The 21,708-nt window shown below is 47.0% G+C and overlaps 18 non-coding genes across 18 annotated transcripts; all 18 read right to left on the reverse strand.

The window, feature by feature from the left end:
* Positions 1 to 190: 190 nt before the first annotated feature.
* On the reverse strand, positions 191 to 263 carry TRNAV-AAC (transfer RNA valine (anticodon AAC)). Its single transcript has one exon. It is a non-coding gene; the product is annotated as a tRNA-Val (tRNA).
* A 2,365-nt stretch (positions 264 to 2,628) lies between these two features.
* TRNAL-CAA (transfer RNA leucine (anticodon CAA)) lies at positions 2,629 to 2,740 on the reverse strand. Its single transcript has 2 exons — positions 2,703 to 2,740; positions 2,629 to 2,674 (listed from the first exon to the last, which is right to left on the reverse strand). It is a non-coding gene; the product is annotated as a tRNA-Leu (tRNA).
* A 288-nt stretch (positions 2,741 to 3,028) lies between these two features.
* TRNAV-AAC (transfer RNA valine (anticodon AAC)) lies at positions 3,029 to 3,101 on the reverse strand. Its single transcript has one exon. It is a non-coding gene; the product is annotated as a tRNA-Val (tRNA).
* Positions 3,102 to 5,466: 2,365 nt separating this feature from the next.
* On the reverse strand, positions 5,467 to 5,578 carry TRNAL-CAA (transfer RNA leucine (anticodon CAA)). Its single transcript has 2 exons — positions 5,541 to 5,578; positions 5,467 to 5,512 (listed from the first exon to the last, which is right to left on the reverse strand). It is a non-coding gene; the product is annotated as a tRNA-Leu (tRNA).
* Positions 5,579 to 6,325: 747 nt separating this feature from the next.
* TRNAP-AGG (transfer RNA proline (anticodon AGG)) lies at positions 6,326 to 6,397 on the reverse strand. Its single transcript has one exon. It is a non-coding gene; the product is annotated as a tRNA-Pro (tRNA).
* A 441-nt stretch (positions 6,398 to 6,838) lies between these two features.
* TRNAV-UAC (transfer RNA valine (anticodon UAC)) lies at positions 6,839 to 6,911 on the reverse strand. Its single transcript has one exon. It is a non-coding gene; the product is annotated as a tRNA-Val (tRNA).
* A 385-nt stretch (positions 6,912 to 7,296) lies between these two features.
* TRNAP-CGG (transfer RNA proline (anticodon CGG)) lies at positions 7,297 to 7,368 on the reverse strand. Its single transcript has one exon. It is a non-coding gene; the product is annotated as a tRNA-Pro (tRNA).
* A 1,336-nt stretch (positions 7,369 to 8,704) lies between these two features.
* TRNAV-AAC (transfer RNA valine (anticodon AAC)) lies at positions 8,705 to 8,777 on the reverse strand. The gene has a single exon. It is a non-coding gene; the product is annotated as a tRNA-Val (tRNA).
* A 1,357-nt stretch (positions 8,778 to 10,134) lies between these two features.
* TRNAP-CGG (transfer RNA proline (anticodon CGG)) lies at positions 10,135 to 10,206 on the reverse strand. The gene has a single exon. It is a non-coding gene; the product is annotated as a tRNA-Pro (tRNA).
* A 2,767-nt stretch (positions 10,207 to 12,973) lies between these two features.
* Positions 12,974 to 13,045, reverse strand: TRNAP-CGG (transfer RNA proline (anticodon CGG)). Its single transcript has one exon. It is a non-coding gene; the product is annotated as a tRNA-Pro (tRNA).
* A 937-nt stretch (positions 13,046 to 13,982) lies between these two features.
* TRNAL-CAA (transfer RNA leucine (anticodon CAA)) lies at positions 13,983 to 14,094 on the reverse strand. Its single transcript has 2 exons — positions 14,057 to 14,094; positions 13,983 to 14,028 (listed from the first exon to the last, which is right to left on the reverse strand). It is a non-coding gene; the product is annotated as a tRNA-Leu (tRNA).
* A 288-nt stretch (positions 14,095 to 14,382) lies between these two features.
* Positions 14,383 to 14,455, reverse strand: TRNAV-AAC (transfer RNA valine (anticodon AAC)). Its single transcript has one exon. It is a non-coding gene; the product is annotated as a tRNA-Val (tRNA).
* A 386-nt stretch (positions 14,456 to 14,841) lies between these two features.
* Positions 14,842 to 14,913, reverse strand: TRNAP-AGG (transfer RNA proline (anticodon AGG)). The gene has a single exon. It is a non-coding gene; the product is annotated as a tRNA-Pro (tRNA).
* A 2,308-nt stretch (positions 14,914 to 17,221) lies between these two features.
* On the reverse strand, positions 17,222 to 17,294 carry TRNAV-AAC (transfer RNA valine (anticodon AAC)). The gene has a single exon. It is a non-coding gene; the product is annotated as a tRNA-Val (tRNA).
* Positions 17,295 to 18,193: 899 nt separating this feature from the next.
* TRNAV-UAC (transfer RNA valine (anticodon UAC)) lies at positions 18,194 to 18,266 on the reverse strand. Its single transcript has one exon. It is a non-coding gene; the product is annotated as a tRNA-Val (tRNA).
* Positions 18,267 to 18,651: 385 nt separating this feature from the next.
* On the reverse strand, positions 18,652 to 18,723 carry TRNAP-CGG (transfer RNA proline (anticodon CGG)). The gene has a single exon. It is a non-coding gene; the product is annotated as a tRNA-Pro (tRNA).
* Positions 18,724 to 19,660: 937 nt separating this feature from the next.
* TRNAL-CAA (transfer RNA leucine (anticodon CAA)) lies at positions 19,661 to 19,772 on the reverse strand. The gene is made up of 2 exons: positions 19,735 to 19,772; positions 19,661 to 19,706 (listed from the first exon to the last, which is right to left on the reverse strand). It is a non-coding gene; the product is annotated as a tRNA-Leu (tRNA).
* Positions 19,773 to 20,060: 288 nt separating this feature from the next.
* TRNAV-AAC (transfer RNA valine (anticodon AAC)) lies at positions 20,061 to 20,133 on the reverse strand. Its single transcript has one exon. It is a non-coding gene; the product is annotated as a tRNA-Val (tRNA).
* Positions 20,134 to 21,708: the final 1,575 nt, after the last annotated feature.

Consider the following 21,708-nt stretch of genomic DNA (forward strand, 5'->3'; position numbering starts at 1 on the left):
TACAACATGGCATGACAAAAAAAAAGCTAGGCACAAGAGCGACCACTGATGGATGCGGATTACTTTGTTTCGTCTTGCAAAAGTAAAGGAAGTTTCCCATGGCTCGCTGGGTTCAAGGACCGCCTCTTCTTAAGCTTGCATTGAGATAATAGAGTTTTAGAGGGTGCACATAAAAGCAGCTCATGCACAGTGTTTCTGCCCGGTCTCGAACCGGGGACCTTTCGCGTGTTAGGCGAACGTGATGACCACTGCACTACAGAAACTCACTTGCTGTGTTTTAATGTTAGAGCAAGGTTCCTCTCAAGGGTTCTCTCTACTTCTATTCTGCTGTATCAGCAGCCACTCAGAAAGCGAGGAGCAAGTGTGAAAACTGCAGAGATATCAGCCAACATACTTGCAATTAGACGTATTAAAAATTGACTTATGCAGGCATCGACAGACAAATATCTGATGCCTAAATGCCAGCAAGTACAGCTTGGGAAAGCATCACCTGGGACACACACAGACTAAGCATGAAGGCAGAAAAAGCACGGTGATCCATGTTTCTTATGAGGTTCAAAATATTTTGTGCAACAATGCGGCGAGTGTAATGAGAAATAGTCAGGCATTGTGAGTTTTGAGTAGGATTCGTATGTTTACCTCTGAAAAAGGGCTCGTCCGGGATTTGAACCCGGGACCTCTCGCACCCTAATCGAGAATCATACCCCTAGACCAACGAGCCGAGGCACACAAGAGTTGCCTTTCGCACCGGCTCCGGGGGTTATTGGCAGCGAGTTAGTGAATGCTTCACCCAAAGCAAGCAACTGCACATGCTGCTCTCTTCTGCAATATGGTTGCTGTCTTTTCCATGGCCGTCATCGAACAAGAAATGAAAATGCCTCTATCCTTCAGACATTTTGTTTGTTCTAGGTGTATGCTCTCAGTGAGGTCAATAAAACCATTTCTGCTCTCATGCCTTGCTTTCATGAAGTAGGCCCAACCTTCAGTACACAAGGACGTGCAAACGAATAGCGCAAACTATCGTCACTTCTCTTTTTGAGCTGTCACTGATACCCCTGGAGCACAGTACGTCACGCTGGTGAGGGATAGACAGCTTCCATTATCTCAGCTTTCCTATAAATTGAGAGAGTAAATGCAAACTGTGTGAAAAACAGAAAACTGCTCTTTCTGCCCGGTCTCGAACCAGGGACCTTTCGCGTGTAAAGCGAACGTTATAACCACTACACTACAGAAACAGACACGCTTGCAGGAATCTTCTTGGCATGTAGTGGGCTGGAATGCACAGACCAAGGGCCAATGTCCATGAAGCTCAAAGTTGGACCCTCCTTACCCGATCTCTTTCTTTGGAAGAAAGGAACGAGGACCCCTTTTATTCCAAAAGGCGATTTTAAAACCATACCTGAAACCACACTAGAAAAACACTTTGCATTTAATTTTCCTACACTGATGGTCCACCCCAGAAAAGCAGTTGCAAAGAAGTCCGGCACTGAAATTCTATACGCCAAAAGTGGGAAATAGCGTAGAGGGAAAGGAACTTTCTCACCATACACGGCGTCTTATAGCATTGAAAAGAAGAAATGGCCCTATATAATAAGAAGCCTAAAAATAATTCCACAGCATGGGCTCGTCTGGGATTTGAATCCGGGACCTCTCGCACCCGAAGCGAGAATCATACCCCTAGACCAACGAGCCTGATTCCCCAGTTGGCATTTTAAGCAATTTCTGATGCGTCTTTCAGAAACAAAGCAGGGCTATTTGGCTGCTCTCTCTCTATGTGAACCACAAAAAGTCATGTTTTCTCTCAAGGTGTTGTTTTTTTCACTCTTGCAAGGAAGGGATCAGTCGATATCCTAGCTGCCAGAGAGCAGAAAAAAGGCGCTGATGAGAACTGTGGCACTTTCTGGCACTTGTACTCCTCTGCAAGTCCTGGACACTTGCCCCATAGACTTCCACCCCAGATGCAAGGGAGGGCTTGCCAATTCTTGCTCCTAAGACAGAGGCATTTGATTCTTGGATTCAAACACGCTCACTCAGCGCTCGATCAGGCTCGATCAGGCGAGATTTATATGAGTGGCTCGCAGGACTGAAACACTAACCTGGGAGCCCCAGGGTGGCTAAATTCCCAGGATGGCCATTTTTGGGCAAGTCACCTCCTTTCCTCCTGCCTCAATCTAGAATTGGCTGCAAATCACAAGATAGAGTTCAATGTCCGTGTGTACTGCCTACTCCCAGATACCTCTCTGTCTTCCTTATGTAAATTAAAATTCGCAAGGGGGGACCAATGACAATCTGCTCCTCCCACATAACCAGGAAGCCCTGTTGAACATGTCTGCCTGTGTTGTTGCAGGGACAGTGCCTTCTCCGCCCAAAAGGTGGCAGGAGAGCCTCACAACAAAGATGGGATCAACTGCTTAATGAGAAACCAGCACGGCAGTTTGTGTGATGGAGTGCAAATTTAACGGAAGGTGTGCCTGAGGTGTCCCTTCCAGGAATACATGGAATTGTGATTGAGGGCCCAGCCTGATCGTTGGTGGATTTCTCGTCATATGTTACAGGTCCGTGCAAAGATTGTGGTGTGTGGGGAATGCACTGCAAAAAACAGGAAGATTTAAGGGTGTAAAAGAAACCTGTCAGAAGTGGGATTTGAACCCACGCCTCCATGAGGAGACCAGAAGTCTCAGTTGCACTGAAGATCAAGCTCTCTTGAGTCTGGCGCCTTAGACCACTCGGCCATCCTGACAGCCCTGGGTGTGCACAGATCTGACTCTTCTGACTGCACCTGCCAATGTTTGCACTTACAACGTTCACAGCAATGTCACAAGTGTAAAGACCCCACAATACAACATGGCATGACAAAAAAAAAGCTAGGCACAAGAGCGACCACTGATGGATGCGGATTACTTTGTTTCGTCTTGCAAAAGTAAAGGAAGTTTCCCATGGCTCGCTGGGTTCAAGGACCGCCTCTTCTTAAGCTTGCATTGAGATAATAGAGTTTTAGAGGGTGCACATAAAAGCAGCTCATGCACAGTGTTTCTGCCCGGTCTCGAACCGGGGACCTTTCGCGTGTTAGGCGAACGTGATGACCACTGCACTACAGAAACTCACTTGCTGTGTTTTAATGTTAGAGCAAGGTTCCTCTCAAGGGTTCTCTCTACTTCTATTCTGCTGTATCAGCAGCCACTCAGAAAGCGAGGAGCAAGTGTGAAAACTGCAGAGATATCAGCCAACATACTTGCAATTAGACGTATTAAAAATTGACTTATGCAGGCATCGACAGACAAATATCTGATGCCTAAATGCCAGCAAGTACAGCTTGGGAAAGCATCACCTGGGACACACACAGACTAAGCATGAAGGCAGAAAAAGCACGGTGATCCATGTTTCTTATGAGGTTCAAAATATTTTGTGCAACAATGCGGCGAGTGTAATGAGAAATAGTCAGGCATTGTGAGTTTTGAGTAGGATTCGTATGTTTACCTCTGAAAAAGGGCTCGTCCGGGATTTGAACCCGGGACCTCTCGCACCCTAATCGAGAATCATACCCCTAGACCAACGAGCCGAGGCACACAAGAGTTGCCTTTCGCACCGGCTCCGGGGGTTATTGGCAGCGAGTTAGTGAATGCTTCACCCAAAGCAAGCAACTGCACATGCTGCTCTCTTCTGCAATATGGTTGCTGTCTTTTCCATGGCCGTCATCGAACAAGAAATGAAAATGCCTCTATCCTTCAGACATTTTGTTTGTTCTAGGTGTATGCTCTCAGTGAGGTCAATAAAACCATTTCTGCTCTCATGCCTTGCTTTCATGAAGTAGGCCCAACCTTCAGTACACAAGGACGTGCAAACGAATAGCGCAAACTATCGTCACTTCTCTTTTTGAGCTGTCACTGATACCCCTGGAGCACAGTACGTCACGCTGGTGAGGGATAGACAGCTTCCATTATCTCAGCTTTCCTATAAATTGAGAGAGTAAATGCAAACTGTGTGAAAAACAGAAAACTGCTCTTTCTGCCCGGTCTCGAACCAGGGACCTTTCGCGTGTAAAGCGAACGTTATAACCACTACACTACAGAAACAGACACGCTTGCAGGAATCTTCTTGGCATGTAGTGGGCTGGAATGCACAGACCAAGGGCCAATGTCCATGAAGCTCAAAGTTGGACCCTCCTTACCCGATCTCTTTCTTTGGAAGAAAGGAACGAGGACCCCTTTTATTCCAAAAGGCGATTTTAAAACCATACCTGAAACCACACTAGAAAAACACTTTGCATTTAATTTTCCTACACTGATGGTCCACCCCAGAAAAGCAGTTGCAAAGAAGTCCGGCACTGAAATTCTATACGCCAAAAGTGGGAAATAGCGTAGAGGGAAAGGAACTTTCTCACCATACACGGCGTCTTATAGCATTGAAAAAAAGAAATGGCCCTATATAATAAGAAGCCTAAAAATAATTCCACAGCATGGGCTCGTCTGGGATTTGAATCCGGGACCTCTCGCACCCGAAGCGAGAATCATACCCCTAGACCAACGAGCCTGATTCCCCAGTTGGCATTTTAAGCAATTTCTGATGCGTCTTTCAGAAACAAAGCAGGGCTATTTGGCTGCTCTCTCTCTATGTGAACCACAAAAAGTCATGTTTTCTCTCAAGGTGTTGTTTTTTTCACTCTTGCAAGGAAGGGATCAGTCGATATCCTAGCTGCCAGAGAGCAGAAAAAAGGCGCTGATGAGAACTGTGGCACTTTCTGGCACTTGTACTCCTCTGCAAGTCCTGGACACTTGCCCCATAGACTTCCACCCCAGATGCAAGGGAGGGCCTGCCAATTCTTGCTCCTAAGACAGAGGCATTTGATTCTTGGATTCAAACACGCTCACTCAGCGCTCGATCAGGCTCGATCAGGCGAGATTTATATGAGTGGCTCGCAGGACTGAAACACTAACCTGGGAGCCCCAGGGTGGCTAAATTCCCAGGATGGCCATTTTTGGGCAAGTCACCTCCTTTCCTCCTGCCTCAATCTAGAATTGGCTGCAAATCACAAGATAGAGTTCAATGTCCGTGTGTACTGCCTACTCCCAGATACCTCTCTGTCTTCCTTATGTAAATTAAAATTCGCAAGGGGGGACCAATGACAATCTGCTCCTCCCACATAACCAGGAAGCCCTGTTGAACATGTCTGCCTGTGTTGTTGCAGGGACAGTGCCTTCTCCGCCCAAAAGGTGGCAGGAGAGCCTCACAACAAAGATGGGATCAACTGCTTAATGAGAAACCAGCACGGCAGTTTGTGTGATGGAGTGCAAATTTAACGGAAGGTGTGCCTGAGGTGTCCCTTCCAGGAATACATGGAATTGTGATTGAGGGCCCAGCCTGATCGTTGGTGGATTTCTCGTCATATGTTACAGGTCCGTGCAAAGATTGTGGTGTGTGGGGAATGCACTGCAAAAAACAGGACGATTTAAGGGTGTAAAAGAAACCTGTCAGAAGTGGGATTTGAACCCACGCCTCCATGAGGAGACCAGAAGTCTCAGTTGCACTGAAGATCAAGCTCTCTTGAGTCTGGCGCCTTAGACCACTCGGCCATCCTGACAGCCCTGGGTGTGCACAGATCTGACTCTTCTGACTGCACCTGCCAATGTTTGCACTTACAACGTTCACAGCAATGTCACAAGTGTAAAGACCCCACAATACAACATGGCATGACAAAAAAAAAGCTAGGCACAAGAGCGACCACTGATGGATGCGGATTACTTTGTTTCGTCTTGCAAAAGTAAAGGAAGTTTCCCATGGCTCGCTGGGTTCAAGGACCGCCTCTTCTTAAGCTTGCATTGAGATAATAGGGTTTTAGAGGGTGCACATAAAAGCAGCTCATGCACAGTGTTTCTGCCCGGTCTCAAACCGGGGACCTTTCGCGTGTTAGGCGAACGTGATGACCACTGCACTACAGAAACTCACTTGCTGTGTTTTACTGTTAGAGCAAGGTTCCTCTCAAGGGTTCTCTCTACTTCTATTCTGCTGTATCAGCAGCCACTCAGAAAGCGAGGAGCAAGTGTGAAAACTGCAGAGATATCAGCCAACATACTTGCAATTAGACGTATTAAAAATTGACTTATGCAGGCATCGACAGACAAATATCTGATGCCTAAATGCCAGCAAGTACAGCTTGGGAAAGCATCACCTGGGACACACACAGACTAAGCATGAAGGCAGAAAAAGCACGGTGATCCATGTTTCTTATGAGGTTCAAAATATTTTGTGCAACAATGCGGCGAGTGTAATGAGAAATAGTCAGGCATTGTGAGTTTTGAGTAGGATTCATATGTTTACCTCTGAAAAAGGGCTCGTCCGGGATTTGAACCCGGGACCTCTCGCACCCTAAGCGAGAATCATACCCCTAGACCAACGAGCCGAGGCACACAAGAGTCGCCTTTCGCACCGGCTCCCTTGGTTATTGGCAGCGAGTTAGTGAATGCTTCACCCAAAGCAAGCAACTGCACATGCTGCTCTCTTCTGCAATATGGTTGCTGTCTTTTCCATGGCCGTCATCGAACAAGAAATGAAAATGCCTCTATCCTTCAGACATTTTGTTTGTTCTAGGTGTATGCTCTCGGTGAGGTCAATAAAACCATTTCTGCTCTCATGCCTTGCTTTCATGAAGTAGGCCCAACCTTCAGTACACAAGGACGTGCAAACGAATAGCGCAAACTATCGTCACTTCTCTTTTTGAGCTGTCACTGATACCCCTGGAGCACAGTACGTCACGCTGGTGAGGGATAGACAGCTTCCATTATCTCAGCTTTCCTATAAATTGAGAGAGTAAATGCAAACTGTGTGAAAAACAGAAAGCTGCTGTTTCTGCCCGGTCTCGAACCAGGGACCTTTCGCGTGTAAAGCGAACGTGATAACCACTACACTACAGAAACAGACACACTTGCAGGAATCTTCTTGGCATGTAGTGAGCTGGAATGCACAGACCAAGGGCCAATGTCCATGAAGCTCAAAGTTGGACCCTCCTTACCCGATCTCTTTCTTTGGAAGAAAGGAACGAGGACCCCTTTTATTCCAAAAGGCGATTTTAAAACCATACCTGAAACCACACTAGAAAAACACTTTGCATTTAATTTTCCTACACTGATGGTCCACCCCAGAAAAGCAGTTGCAAAGAAGTCCGGCACTGAAATTCTAAACGCCAAAAGTGGGAAATAGCGTAGAGGGAAAGGAACATTCTCACCATACACGGCGTCTTATAGCATTGAAAAGAAGAAATGGCCCTATATAATAAGCAGCCTAAAAATAATTCCACAGCATGGGCTCGTCCGGGATTTGAACCCGGGACCTCTCGCACCCGAAGCGAGAATCATACCCCTAGACCAACGAGCCTGATTCCCCAATCGGCATTTTAAGCAATTTCTGATGCGTCTTTCAGAAACAAAGCAGGGCTATTTGGCTGCTCTCTCTCTATGTGAACCACAAAAAGTCATGTTTTCTCTCAAGGTGTTGTTTTTTTCACTCTTGCAAGGAAGGGATCAGTCGATATCCTAGCTGCCAGAGAGCAGAAAAAAGGCGCTGTTGAGAACTGCAGGCACTTTCTGGCACTTGTACTCCTCTGCAAGTCCTGGACACTTGCCCCATAGACTTCCACCCCAGATGCAAGGGAGGGCCTGCCAATTCTTGCTCCTAAGACAGAGGCATTTGATTCTTGGATTCAAACACGCTCACTCAGCGCTCGATCAGACTCGATCAGGCGAGATTTATATGAGTGGCTCGCAGGACTGAAACACTAACCTGGGAGCCCCAGGGTGGCTGAATTCCCAGGATGGCCATTTTTGGGCAAGTCACCTCCTTTCCTCCTGCCTCAATCTAGAATTGGCTGCAAATCACAAGATAGAGTTCAATGTCCGTGTGTACTGCCTACTCCCAGATACCTCTCTGTCTTCCTTATGTAAATTAAAATTCGCAAGGGGGGACCAATGACAATCTGCTCCTCCCACATAACCAGGAAGCCCTGTTGAACATGTCTGCCTGTGTTGTTGCAGGGACAGTGCCTTCTCCGCCCAAAAGGTGGCAGGAGAGCCTCACAACAAAGATGGGATCAACTGCTTAATGAGAAACCAGCACGGCAGTTTGTGTGATGGAGTGCAAATTTAACTGAAGGTGTGCCTGAGGTGTCCCTTCCAGGAATACATGGAATTGTGATTGAGGGCCCAGCCTGATCGTTGCTGGATTTCTCGTCATATGTTACAGGTCCCTGCAAAGATTGTGGTGTGTGGGAATGCACTGCAAAAAACAGGACGATTTAAGGGTGTAAAAGAAACCTGTCAGAAGTGGGATTTGAACCCACACCTCCATGAGGAGACCAGAAGTCTCAGTTGCACTGAAGATCAAGCTCTCTTGAGTCTGGCGCCTTAGACCACTCGGCCATCCTGACAGCCCTGGGTGTGCACAGATTTGACTCTTCTGACTGCACCTGCCAATGTTTGCACTTACAACGTTCACAGCAATGTCACAAGTGTAAAGACCCCACAATACAACATGGCATGACAAAAAAAAAGCTAGGCACAAGAGCGACCACTGATGGATGCGGATTACTTTGTTTCGTCTTGCAAAAGTAAAGGAAGTTTCCCATGGCTCACTGGGTTCAAGGACCGCCTCTTCTTAAGCTTGCATTGAGATAATAAGGTTTTAGAGGGTGCACATAAAAACAGCTCATGCACAGTGTTTCTGCCCGGTCTCGAACCGGGGACCTTTCGCGTGTTAGGCGAACGTGATGACCACTACACTACAGAAACTCACTTGCTGTGTTTTACTGTTAGAGCAAGGTTCCTCTCAAGGGTTCTCTCTACTTCTATTCTGCTGTATCAGCAGCCACTCAGAAAGCGAGGAACAAGTGTGAAAACTGCAGAGATATCAGCCAACATACTTGCAATTAGACGTATTAAAAATTGACTTATGCAGGCATCGACAGACAAATATCTGATGCCTAAATGCCAGCAAGTACAGCTTGGGAAAGCATCACCTGGGACACACACAGACTAAGCATGAAGGCAGAAAAAGCACGGTGATCCATGTTTCTTATGAGGTTCAAAATATTTTGTGCAACAATGCGGCGAGTGTAATGAGAAATAGTCAGGCATTGTGAGTTTTGAGTAGGATTCGTATGTTTACCTCTGAAAAAGGGCTCGTCCGGGATATGAACCCGGGACCTCTCGCACCCTAAGCGAGAATCATACCCCTAGACCAACGAGCCGAGGCACACAAGAGTCGCCTTTCGCACCGGCTCCGGGGGTTATTGGCAGCGAGTTAGTGAATGCTTCACCCAAAGCAAGCAACTGCACATGCTGCTCTCTTCTGCAATATGGTTGCTGTCTTTTCCATGGCCGTCATCGAACAAGAAATGAAAATGCCTCTATCCTTCAGATTTTTTGTTTGTTCTAGGTGTATGCTCTCGGTGAGGTCAATAAAACCATTTCTGCTCTCATGCCTTGCTTTCATGAAGTAGGCCCAACCTTCAGTACACAAGGACGTGCAAACGAATAGCGCAAACTATCGTCACTTCTCTTTTTGAGCTGTCACTGATACCCCTGGAGCACAGTACGTCACGCTGGTGAGGGATAGACAGCTTCCATTATCTCAGCTTTCCTATAAATTGAGAGAGTAAATGCAAACTGTGTGAAAAACAGAAAGTTGCTGTTTCTGCCCGGTCTCGAACCAGGGACCTTTCGCGTGTAAAGCGAACGTGATAACCACTACAATACAGAAACAGACATGCTTGCAGGAATCTTCTTGGCATGTAGTGGTCTGGAATGCACAGACCAAGGGCCAATGTCCATGAAGCTCAAAGTTGGACCCTCCTTACCCGATCTCTTTCTTTGGAAGAAAGGAACGAGGACCCCTTTTATTCCAAAAGGCGATTTTAAAACTATACCTGAAACCACACTAGAAAAACACTTTGCATTTAATTTTTCTACACTGATGGTCCACCCCAGAAAAGCAGTTGCAAAGAAGTCCGGCACTGAAATTCTATACGCCAAAAGTGGGAAATAGCGTAGAGGGAAAGGAACTTTCTCACCATACACGGCGTCTTATAGCATTGAAAAGAAGAAATGGCCCTATATAATAAGCAGCCTAAAAATAATTCCACAGCATGGGCTCGTCCGGGATTTGAACCCGGGACCTCTCGCACCCGAAGCGAGAATCATACCCCTAGACCAACGAGCCTGATTCCCCAGTCGGCATTTTAAGCAATTTCTGATGCGTCTTTCAGAAACAAAGCAGGGCTATTTGGCTGCTCTCTCTCTATGTGAACCACAAAAAGTCATGTTTTCTCTCAAGGTGTTGTTTTTTTCACTCTTGCAAGGAAGGGATCAGTCGATATCCTAGCTGCCAGAGAGCAGAAAAAAGGCGCTGATGAGAACTGCAGGCACTTTCTGGCACTTGTACTCCTCTGCAAGTCCTGGACACTTGCCCCATAGACTTCCACCCCAGATGCAAGGGAGGGCCTGCCAATTCTTGCTCCTAAGACAGAGGCATTTGATTCTTGGATTCAAACACGCTCACTCAGAGCTCGATCAGGCTCGATCAGGCGAGATTTATATGAGTGGCTCGCAGGACTGAAACACTAACCTGGGAGCCCCAGGGTGGCTGAATTCCCAGGATGGCCATTTTTGGGCAAGTCACCTCCTTTCCTCCTGCCTCAATCTAGAATTGGCTGCAAATCACAAGATAGAGTTCAATGTCCGTGTGTACTGCCTACTCCCAGATACCTCTCTGTCTTCCTTATGTAAATTAAAATTCGCAAGGGGGGACCAATGACAATCTGCTCCTCCCACATAACCAGGAAGCCCTGTTGAACATGTCTGCCTGTGTTGTTGCAGGGACAGTGCCTTCTCCGCCCAAAAGGTGGCAGGAGAGCCTCACAACAAAGATGGGATCAACTGCTTAATGAGAAACCAGCACGGCAGTTTGTGTGATGGAGTGCAAATTTAACGGAAGGTGTGCCTGAGGTGTCCCTTCCAGGAATACATGGAATTGTGATTGAGGGCCCAGCCTGATCGTTGGTGGATTTCTCGTCATATGTTACAGGTCCGTGCAAAGATTGTGGTGTGTGGGGAATGCACTGCAAAAAACAGGACGATTTAAGGGTGTAAAAGAAACCTGTCAGAAGTGGGATTTGAACCCACGCCTCCATGAGGAGACCAGAAGTCTCAGTTGCACTGAAGATCAAGCTCTCTTGAGTCTGGCACCTTAGACCACTCGGCCATCCTGACAGCCCTGGGTGTGCACAGATCTGACTCTTCTGACTGCACCTGCCAATGTTTGCACTTACAACGTTCACAGCAATGTCACAAGTGTAAAGACCCCACAATAAAACATGGCATGACAAAAAAAAAGCTAGGCACAAGAGCGACCACTGATGGATGCGGATTACTTTGTTTCGTCTTGCAAAAGTAAAGGAAGTTTCCCATGGCTCGCTGGGTTCAAGGACCGCCTCTTCTTAAGCTTGCATTGAGATAATAAGGTTTTAGAGGGTGCACATAAAAGCAGCTCATGCACAGTGTTTCTGCCCGGTCTCGAACCGGGGACCTCTCGCGTGTTAGGCGAACGTGATGACCACTGCACTACAGAAACTCACTTGCTGTGTTTTACTGTTAGAGCAAGGTTCCTCTCAAGGGTTCTCTCTACTTCTATTCTGCTGTATCAGCAGCCACTCAGAAAGCGAGGAGCAAGTGTGAAAACTGCAGAGATATCAGCCAACATACTTGCAATTAGACGTATTAAAAATTGACTTATGCAGGCATCGACAGACAAATATCTGATGCCTAAATGCCAGCAAGTACAGCTTGGGAAAGCATCACCTGGGACACACAGAGACTAAGCATGAAGGCAGAAAAAGCATGGTGATCCATGTTTCTTATGAGGTTCAAAATATTTTGTGCAACAATGTGGCGAGTGTAATGAGAAATAGTCAGGCATTGTGAGTTTTGAGTAGGATTCGTATGTATACCTCTGAAAAAGGGCTCGTCAGGGATTTGAACCCGGGACCTCTCGCACCCTAAGCGAGAATCATACCCCTAGACCAACGAGCCGAGGCACACAAGAGTCGCCTTTCGCACCGGCTCCGGGGATTAGTGGCAGCGAGTTAGTGAATGCTTCACCCAAAGCAAGGAACTGCACATGCTGCTCTCTTCTGCAATATGGTTGCTGTCTTTTCCATGGCCGTCATCGAACAAGAAATGAAAATGCCTCTATCCTTCAGACATTTTGTTTGTTCTAGGTGTATGCTCTCGGTGAGGTCAATAAAACCATTTCTGCTCTCATGCCTTGCTTTCATGAAGTAGGCCCAACCTTCAGTACACAAGGACGTGCAAACGAATAGCGCAAACTATCGTCACTTCTCTTTTTGAGCTGTCACTGATACCCCTGGAGCACAGTACGTCACGCTGGTGAGGGATAGACAGCTTCCATTATCTCAGCTTTCCCATAAATTGAGAGAGTAAATGCAAACTGTGTGAAAAACAGAAAGTTGCAGTTTCTGCCTGGTCTCGAACCAGGGACCTTTCGCGTGTAAAGCGAACGTGATAACCACTACACTACAGAAAGAGACACGCTTGCAGGAATCTTCTTGGCATGTAGTGGGCTGGAATGCACAGACCAAGGGCCAATGTCCATGAAGCTCAAAGTTGGACCCTCCTTACCCGATCTCTTTCTTTGGAAGAAAGGAACGAGGACCCCTTTTATTCCAAAAGGCGATTTTAAAACCATACCTGAAACCACACTAGAAAAACACTTTGCATTTAATTTTCCTACACTGATGGTCCACCCCAGAAAAGCAGTTGCAAAGAAGTCCAGCACTGAAATTCTATACGCCAAAAGTGGGAAATAGCGTAGAGGGAAAGGAACTTTCTCACCATACACGGCGTCTTATAGCATTGAAAAGAAGAAATGGCCCTATATAATAAGCAGCCTAAAAATAATTCCACAGCATGGGCTCGTCCGGGATTTGAACCCGGGACCTCTCACACCCGAAGCGAGAATCATACCCCTAGACCAACGAGCCTGATTCCCCAGTCGGCATTTTAAGCAATTTCTGATGCGTCTTTCAGAAACAAAGCAGGGCTATTTGGCTGCTCTCTCTCTATGTGAACCACAAAAAGTCATGTTTTCTCTCAAGGTGTTGGGTTTTTCACTCTTGCAAGGAAGGGATCAGTCGATATCCTAGCTGCCAGAGAGCAGAAAAAAGGCGCTGATGAGAACTGCAGGCACTTTCTGGCACTTGTACTCCTCTGCAAGTCCTGGACACTTGCCCCATAGACTTCCACCCCAGATGCAAGGGAGGGCCTGCCAATTCTTGCTCCTAAGACAGAGGCATTTGATTCTTGGATTCAAACACGCTCACTCAGCGCTCGATCAGGCTCGATCAGGCGAGATTTATATGAGTGGCTCGCAGGACTGAAACACTAACCTGGGAGCCCCAGGGTGGCTGAATTCCCAGGATGGCCATTTTTGGGCAAGTCACCTCCTTTCCTCCTGCCTCAATCTAGAATTGGCTGCAAATCACAAGATAGAGTTCAATGTCCGTGTGTACTGCCTACTCCCAGATACCTCTCTGTCTTCCTTATGTAAATTAAAATTCGCAAGGGGGGACCAATGACAATCTGCTCCTCCCACATAACCAGGAAGCCCTGTTGAACATGTCTGCCTGTGTTGTTGCAGGGACAGTGCCTTCTCCGCCCAAAAGGTGGCAGGAGAGCCTCACAACAAAGATGGGATCAACTGCTTGATGAGAAACCAGCACGGCAGTTTGTGTGATGGAGTGCAAATTTAACGGAAGGTGTGCCTGAGGTGTCCCTTCCAGGAATACATGGAATTGTGATTGAGGGCCCAGCCTGATCGTTGGTGGATTTCTCGTCATATGTTACAGGTCCGTGCAAAGATTGTGGTGTGTGGGGAATGCACTGCAAAAAACAGGACGATTTAAGGGTGTAAAAGAAACCTGTCAGAAGTGGGATTTGAACCCACGCCTCCATGAGGAGACCAGAAGTCTCAGTTGCACTGAAGATCAAGCTCTCTTGAGTCTGGCGCCTTAGACCACTCGGCCATCCTGACAGCCCTGGGTGTGCACAGATCTGACTTTTCTGACTGCACCTGCCAATGTTTGCACTTACAACGTTCACAGCAATGTCACAAGTGTAAAGACCCCACAATACAACATGGGATGACAAAAAAAAAGCTAGGCACAAGAGCGACCACTGATGGATGCGGATTACTTTGTTTCGTCTTGCAAAAGTAAAGGAAGTTTCCCATGGCTCGCTGGGTTCAAGGACCGCCTCTTCTTAAGCTTGCATTGAGATAATAAGGTTTTAGAGGGTGCACATAAAAGCAGCTCATGCACAGTGTTTCTGCCCGGTCTCGAACCGGGGATCTTTCGCGTGTTAGGCGAATGTGATGACCACTACACTACAGAAACTCACTTGCTGTGTTTTACTGTTAGAGCAAGGTTCCTCTCAAGGGTTCTCTCTACTTCTATTCTGCTGTATCAGCAGCCACTCAGAAAGCGAGGAGCAAGTGTGAAAACTGCAGAGATATCAGCCAACATACTTGCAATTAGACGTATTAAAAATTGACTTATGCAGGCATCGACAGACAAATATCTGATGCCTAAATGCCAGCAAGTACAGCTTGGGAAAGCATCACCTGGGACACACAGAGACTAAGCATGAAGGCAGAAAAAGCATGGTGATCCATGTTTCTTATGAGGTTCAAAATATTTTGTGCAACAATGCGGCGAGTGTAATGAGAAATAGTCAGGCATTGTGAGTTTTGAGTAGGATTCGTATGTTTACCTCTGAAAAAGGGCTCGTCCGGGATTTGAACCCGGGACCTCTCGCACCCTAAGCGAGAATCATACCCCTAGACCAACGAGCCGAGGCACACAAGAGTTGCCTTTCGCACCGGCTCCGGGGATTATTGGCAGCGAGTTAGTGAATGCTTCACCCAAAGCAAGCAACTGCACATGCTGCTCTCTTCTGCAATATGGTTGCTGTCTTTTCCATGGCCGTCATCGAACAAGAAATGAAAATGCCTCTATCCTTCAGACATTTTGTTTGTTCTAGGTGTATGCTCTTGGTGAGGTCAATAAAACCATTTCTGCTCTCATGCTTTGCTTTCATGAAGTAGGCCCAACCTTCAGTACACAAGGACGTGCAAACGAATAGCGCAAACTATTGTCACTTCTCTTTTTGAGCTGTCACTGATACCCCTGGAGCACAGTACGTCACGCTGGTGAGGGATAGACAGCTTCCATTATCTCAGCTTTCCTATAAATTGAGAGAGTAAATGCAAACTGTGTGAAAAACAGAAAGCTGCTGTTTCTGCCCGGTCTCGAACCAGGGACCTTTCGCGTGTAAAGCGTACGTGATAACCACTACACTACAGAAACAGACACGCTTGCAGGAATCTTCTTGGCATGTAGTGGGCTGGAATGCACAGACCAAGGGCCAATGACCATGAAGCTCAAAGTTGGACCCTCCTTACCCGATCTCTTTCTTTGGAAGAAAGGAACGAGGACCCCTTTTATTCCAAAAGGCGATTTTAAAACCATACCCGAAACCACACTAGAAAAACACTTTGCATTTAATTTTCCTACACTGATGGTCCACCCCAGAAAAGCAGTTGCAAAGAAGTCCGGCACTGAAATTCTATACGCCAAAAGTGGGAAATAGCGTAGAGGGAAAGGAACTTTCTCACCATACACGGCGTCTTATAGCATTGAAAAGAAGAAATGGCCCTATATAATAAGCAGCCTAAAAATAATTCTACAGCATGGGCTCGTCCGGGATTTGAACCCTGGACCTCTCGCACCCAAAGCCAGAATCATACCCCTAGACCAACGAGCCTGATTCCCCAGTCGGCATTTTAAGCAATATCTGATGCGTCTTTCAGAAACAAAGCAGGGCTATTTGGCTGCTCTCTCTCTATGTGAACCAGAAAAAGTCATGTTTTCTCTCAAGGTGTTGTTTTTTTCACTCTTGCAAGGAAGGGATCAGTCGATATCCTAGCTGCCAGAGAGCAGAAAAAAGGCGCTGATGAGAACTGCAGGCACTTTCTGGCACTTGTACTCCTCTGCAAGTCCTGGACACTTGCCCCATAGACTTCCACCCCAGATGCAAGGGAGGGCCTGCCAATTCTTGCTCCTAAGACAGAGGCATTTGATTCTTGGATTCAAACACGCTCACTCAGCGCTCGATCAGGCTCGATCAGGCGAGATTTATATGAGTGGCTCGCAGGACTGAAACACTAACCTGGGAGCCCCAGGGTGGCTGAATTTCCAGGATGGCCATTTTTGGGCAAGTCACCTCCTTTCCTCCTGCCTCAATCTAGAATTGGCTGCAAATCACAAGATAGAGTTCAATATCCGTGTGTACTGCCTACTCCCAGATACCTCTCTGTCTTCCTTATGTAAATTAAAATTCGCAAGGGGGGACCAATGACAATCTGCTCCTCCCACATAACCAGGAAGCCCTGTTGAACATGTCTGCCTGTGTTGTTGCAGGGACAGTGCCTTCTCCGCCCAAAAGGTGGCAGGAGAGCCTCACAACAAAGATGGGATCAACTGCTTAATGAGAAACCAGCACGGCAGTTTGTGTGATGGAGTGCAAATGTAACTGAAGGTGTGCCTGAGGTGTCCCTTCCAGGAATACATGGAATTGTGATTGAGGGCCCAGCCTGATCGTTGGTGGATTTCTCGTCATATGTTACAGGTCCGTGCAAAGATTGTGGTGTGTGGGGAATGCACTGCAAAAAACAGGACGATTTAAGGGTGTAAAAGAAACCTGTCAGAAGTGGGATTTGAACCCACACCTCCATGAGGAGACCAGAAGTCTCAGTTGCACTGAAGATCAAGCTCTCTTGAGTCTGGCGCCTTAGACCACTCGGCCATCCTGACAGCCCTGGGTGTGTACAGATCTGACTCTTCTGACTGCACCTGCCAATGTTTGCACTTACAACGTTCACAGCAATGTCACAAGTGTAAAGACCCCACAATACAACATGGCATGACAAAAAAAAAGCTAGGCACAAGAGCGACCACTGATGGATGCGGATTACTTTGTTTCGTCTTGCAAAAGTAAAGGAAGTTTCCCATGGCTCTCTGGGTTCAAGGACCGCCTCTTCTTAAGCTTGCATTGAGATAATAAGGTTTTAGAGGGTGCACATAAAAGCAGCTCATGCACAGTGTTTCTGCCCGGTCTCGAACCGGGGACCTTTCGCGTGTTAGGCGAACGTGATGACCACTACACTACAGAAACTCACTTGCTGTGTTTTACTGTTAGAGCAAGGTTCCTCTCAAGGGTTCTCTCTACTTCTATTCTGCTGTATCAGCAGCCACTCAGAAAGCGAGGAGCAAGTGTGAAAACTGCAGAGATATCAGCCAACATACTTGCAATTAGACGTATTAAAAATTGACTTATGCAGGCATCGACAGACAAATATCTGATGCCTAAATGCCAGCAAGTACAGCTTGGGAAAGCATCACCTGGGACACACAGAGACTAAGCATGAAGGCAGAAAAAGCATGGTGATCCATGTTTCTTATGAGGTTCAAAATATTTTGTGCAACAATGTGGCGAGTGTAATGAGAAATAGTCAGGCATTGTGAGTTTTGAGTAGGATTCGTATGTATACCTCTGAAAAAGGGCTCGTCAGGGATTTGAACCCGGGACCTCTCGCACCCTAAGCGAGAATCATACCCCTAGACCAACGAGCCGAGGCACACAAGAGTCGCCTTTCGCACCGGCTCCGGGGATTAGTGGCAGCGAGTTAGTGAATGCTTCACCCAAAGCAAGGAACTGCACATGCTGCTCTCTTCTGCAATATGGTTGCTGTCTTTTCCATGGCCGTCATCGAACAAGAAATGAAAATGCCTCTATCCTTCAGACATTTTGTTTGTTCTAGGTGTATGCTCTCGGTGAGGTCAATAAAACCATTTCTGCTCTCATGCCTTGCTTTCATGAAGTAGGCCCAACCTTCAGTACACAAGGACGTGCAAACGAATAGCGCAAACTATCGTCACTTCTCTTTTTGAGCTGTCACTGATACCCCTGGAGCACAGTACGTCACGCTGGTGAGGGATAGACAGCTTCCATTATCTCAGCTTTCCCATAAATTGAGAGAGTAAATGCAAACTGTGTGAAAAACAGAAAGTTGCAGTTTCTGCCTGGTCTCGAACCAGGGACCTTTCGCGTGTAAAGCGAACGTGATAACCACTACACTACAGAAACAGACACGCTTGCAGGAATCTTCTTGGCATGTAGTGGGCTGGAATGCACAGACCAAGGGCCAATGTCCATGAAGCTCAAAGTTGGACCCTCCTTACCCGATCTCTTTCTTTGGAAGAAAGGAACGAGGACCCCTTTTATTCCAAAAGGCGATTTTAAAACCATACCTGAAACCACACTAGAAAAACACTTTGCATTTAATTTTCCTACACTGATGGTCCACCCCAGAAAAGCAGTTGCAAAGAAGTCCAGCACTGAAATTCTATACGCCAAAAGTGGGAAATAGCGTAGAGGGAAAGGAACTTTCTCACCATACACGGCGTCTTATAGCATTGAAAAGAAGAAATGGCCCTATATAATAAGCAGCCTAAAAATAATTCCACAGCATGGGCTCGTCCGGGATTTGAACCCGGGACCTCTCACACCCGAAGCGAGAATCATACCCCTAGACCAACGAGCCTGATTCCCCAGTCGGCATTTTAAGCAATTTCTGATGCGTCTTTCAGAAACAAAGCAGGGCTATTTGGCTGCTCTCTCTCTATGTGAACCACAAAAAGTCATGTTTTCTCTCAAGGTGTTGGGTTTTTCACTCTTGCAAGGAAGGGATCAGTCGATATCCTAGCTGCCAGAGAGCAGAAAAAAGGCGCTGATGAGAACTGCAGGCACTTTCTGGCACTTGTACTCCTCTGCAAGTCCTGGACACTTGCCCCATAGACTTCCACCCCAGATGCAAGGGAGGGCCTGCCAATTCTTGCTCCTAAGACAGAGGCATTTGATTCTTGGATTCAAACACGCTCACTCAGCGCTCGATCAGGCTCGATCAGGCGAGATTTATATGAGTGGCTCGCAGGACTGAAACACTAACCTGGGAGCCCCAGGGTGGCTGAATTCCCAGGATGGCCATTTTTGGGCAAGTCACCTCCTTTCCTCCTGCCTCAATCTAGAATTGGCTGCAAATCACAAGATAGAGTTCAATGTCCGTGTGTACTGCCTACTCCCAGATACCTCTCTGTCTTCCTTATGTAAATTAAAATTCGCAAGGGGGGACCAATGACAATCTGCTCCTCCCACATAACCAGGAAGCCCTGTTGAACATGTCTGCCTGTGTTGTTGCAGGGACAGTGCCTTCTCCGCCCAAAAGGTGGCAGGAGAGCCTCACAACAAAGATGGGATCAACTGCTTGATGAGAAACCAGCACGGCAGTTTGTGTGATGGAGTGCAAATTTAACGGAAGGTGTGCCTGAGGTGTCCCTTCCAGGAATACATGGAATTGTGATTGAGGGCCCAGCCTGATCGTTGGTGGATTTCTCGTCATATGTTACAGGTCCGTGCAAAGATTGTGGTGTGTGGGGAATGCACTGCAAAAAACAGGACGATTTAAGGGTGTAAAAGAAACCTGTCAGAAGTGGGATTTGAACCCACGCCTCCATGAGGAGACCAGAAGTCTCAGTTGCACTGAAGATCAAGCTCTCTTGAGTCTGGCGCCTTAGACCACTCGGCCATCCTGACAGCCCTGGGTGTGCACAGATCTGACTTTTCTGACTGCACCTGCCAATGTTTGCACTTACAACGTTCACAGCAATGTCACAAGTGTAAAGACCCCACAATACAACATGGGATGACAAAAAAAAAGCTAGGCACAAGAGCGACCACTGATGGATGCGGATTACTTTGTTTCGTCTTGCAAAAGTAAAGGAAGTTTCCCATGGCTCGCTGGGTTCAAGGACCGCCTCTTCTTAAGCTTGCATTGAGATAATAAGGTTTTAGAGGGTGCACATAAAAGCAGCTCATGCACAGTGTTTCTGCCCGGTCTCGAACCGGGGATCTTTCGCGTGTTAGGCGAACGTGATGACCACTACACTACAGAAACTCACTTGCTGTGTTTTACTGTTAGAGCAAGGTTCCTCTCAAGGGTTCTCTCTACTTCTATTCTGCTGTATCAGCAGCCACTCAGAAAGCGAGGAGCAAGTGTGAAAACTGCAGAGATATCAGCCAACATACTTGCAATTAGACGTATTAAAAATTGACTTATGCAGGCATCGACAGACAAATATCTGATGCCTAAATGCCAGCAAGTACAGCTTGGGAAAGCATCACCTGGGACACACAGAGACTAAGCATGAAGGCAGAATATGGTTGCTGTCTTTTCCATGGCCGTCATCGAACAAGAAATGAAAATGCCTCTATCCTTCAGACATTTTGTTTGTTCTAGGTGTATGCTCTTGGTGAGGTCAATAAAACCATTTCTGCTCTCATGCCTTGCTTTCATGAAGTAGGCCCAACCTTCAGTACACAAGGACGTGCAAACGAATAGCGCAAACTATTGTCACTTCTCTTTTTGAGCTGTCACTGATACCCCTGGAGCACAGTACGTCACGCTGGTGAGGGATAGACAGCTTCCATTATCTCAGCTTTCCTATAAATTGAGAGAGTAAATGCAAACTGTGTGAAAAACAGAAAGCTGCTGTTTCTGCCCGGTCTCGAACCAGGGACCTTTCGCGTGTAAAGCGTACGTGATAACCACTACACTACAGAAACAGACACGCTTGCAGGAATCTTCTTGGCATGTAGTGGGCTGGAATGCACAGACCAAGGGCCAATGACCATGAAGCTCAAAGTTGGACCCTCCTTACCCGATCTCTTTCTTTGGAAGAAAGGAACGAGGACCCCTTTTATTCCAAAAGGCGATTTTAAAACCATACCCGAAACCACACTAGAAAAACACTTTGCATTTAATTTTCCTACACTGATGGTCCACCCCAGAAAAGCAGTTGCAAAGAAGTCCGGCACTGAAATTCTATACGCCAAAAGTGGGAAATAGCGTAGAGGGAAAGGAACTTTCTCACCATACACGGCGTCTTATAGCATTGAAAAGAAGAAATGGCCCTATATAATAAGCAGCCTAAAAATAATTCTACAGCATGGGCTCGTCCGGGATTTGAACCCGGGACCTCTCGCACCCAAAGCCAGAATCATACCCCTAGACCAACGAGCCTGATTCCCCAGTCGGCATTTTAAGCAATATCTGATGCGTCTTTCAGAAACAAAGCAGGGCTATTTGGCTGCTCTCTCTCTATGTGAACCAGAAAAAGTCATGTTTTCTCTCAAGGTGTTGTTTTTTTCACTCTTGCAAGGAAGGGATCAGTCGATATCCTAGCTGCCAGAGAGCAGAAAAAAGGCGCTGATGAGAACTGCAGGCACTTTCTGGCACTTGTACTCCTCTGCAAGTCCTGGACACTTGCCCCATAGACTTCCACCCCAGATGCAAGGGAGGGCCTGCCAATTCTTGCTCCTAAGACAGAGGCATTTGATTCTTGGATTCAAACACGCTCACTCAGCGCTCGATCAGGCTCGATCAGGCGAGATTTATATGAGTGGCTCGCAGGACTGAAACACTAACCTGGGAGCCCCAGGGTGGCTGAATTTCCAGGATGGCCATTTTTGG

Source organism: Triturus cristatus, chromosome 10 (assembly GCF_964204655.1).
Source record: "Triturus cristatus chromosome 10, aTriCri1.1, whole genome shotgun sequence".
In the NCBI taxonomy this organism is placed as follows: domain Eukaryota; kingdom Metazoa; phylum Chordata; class Amphibia; order Caudata; family Salamandridae; genus Triturus; species Triturus cristatus.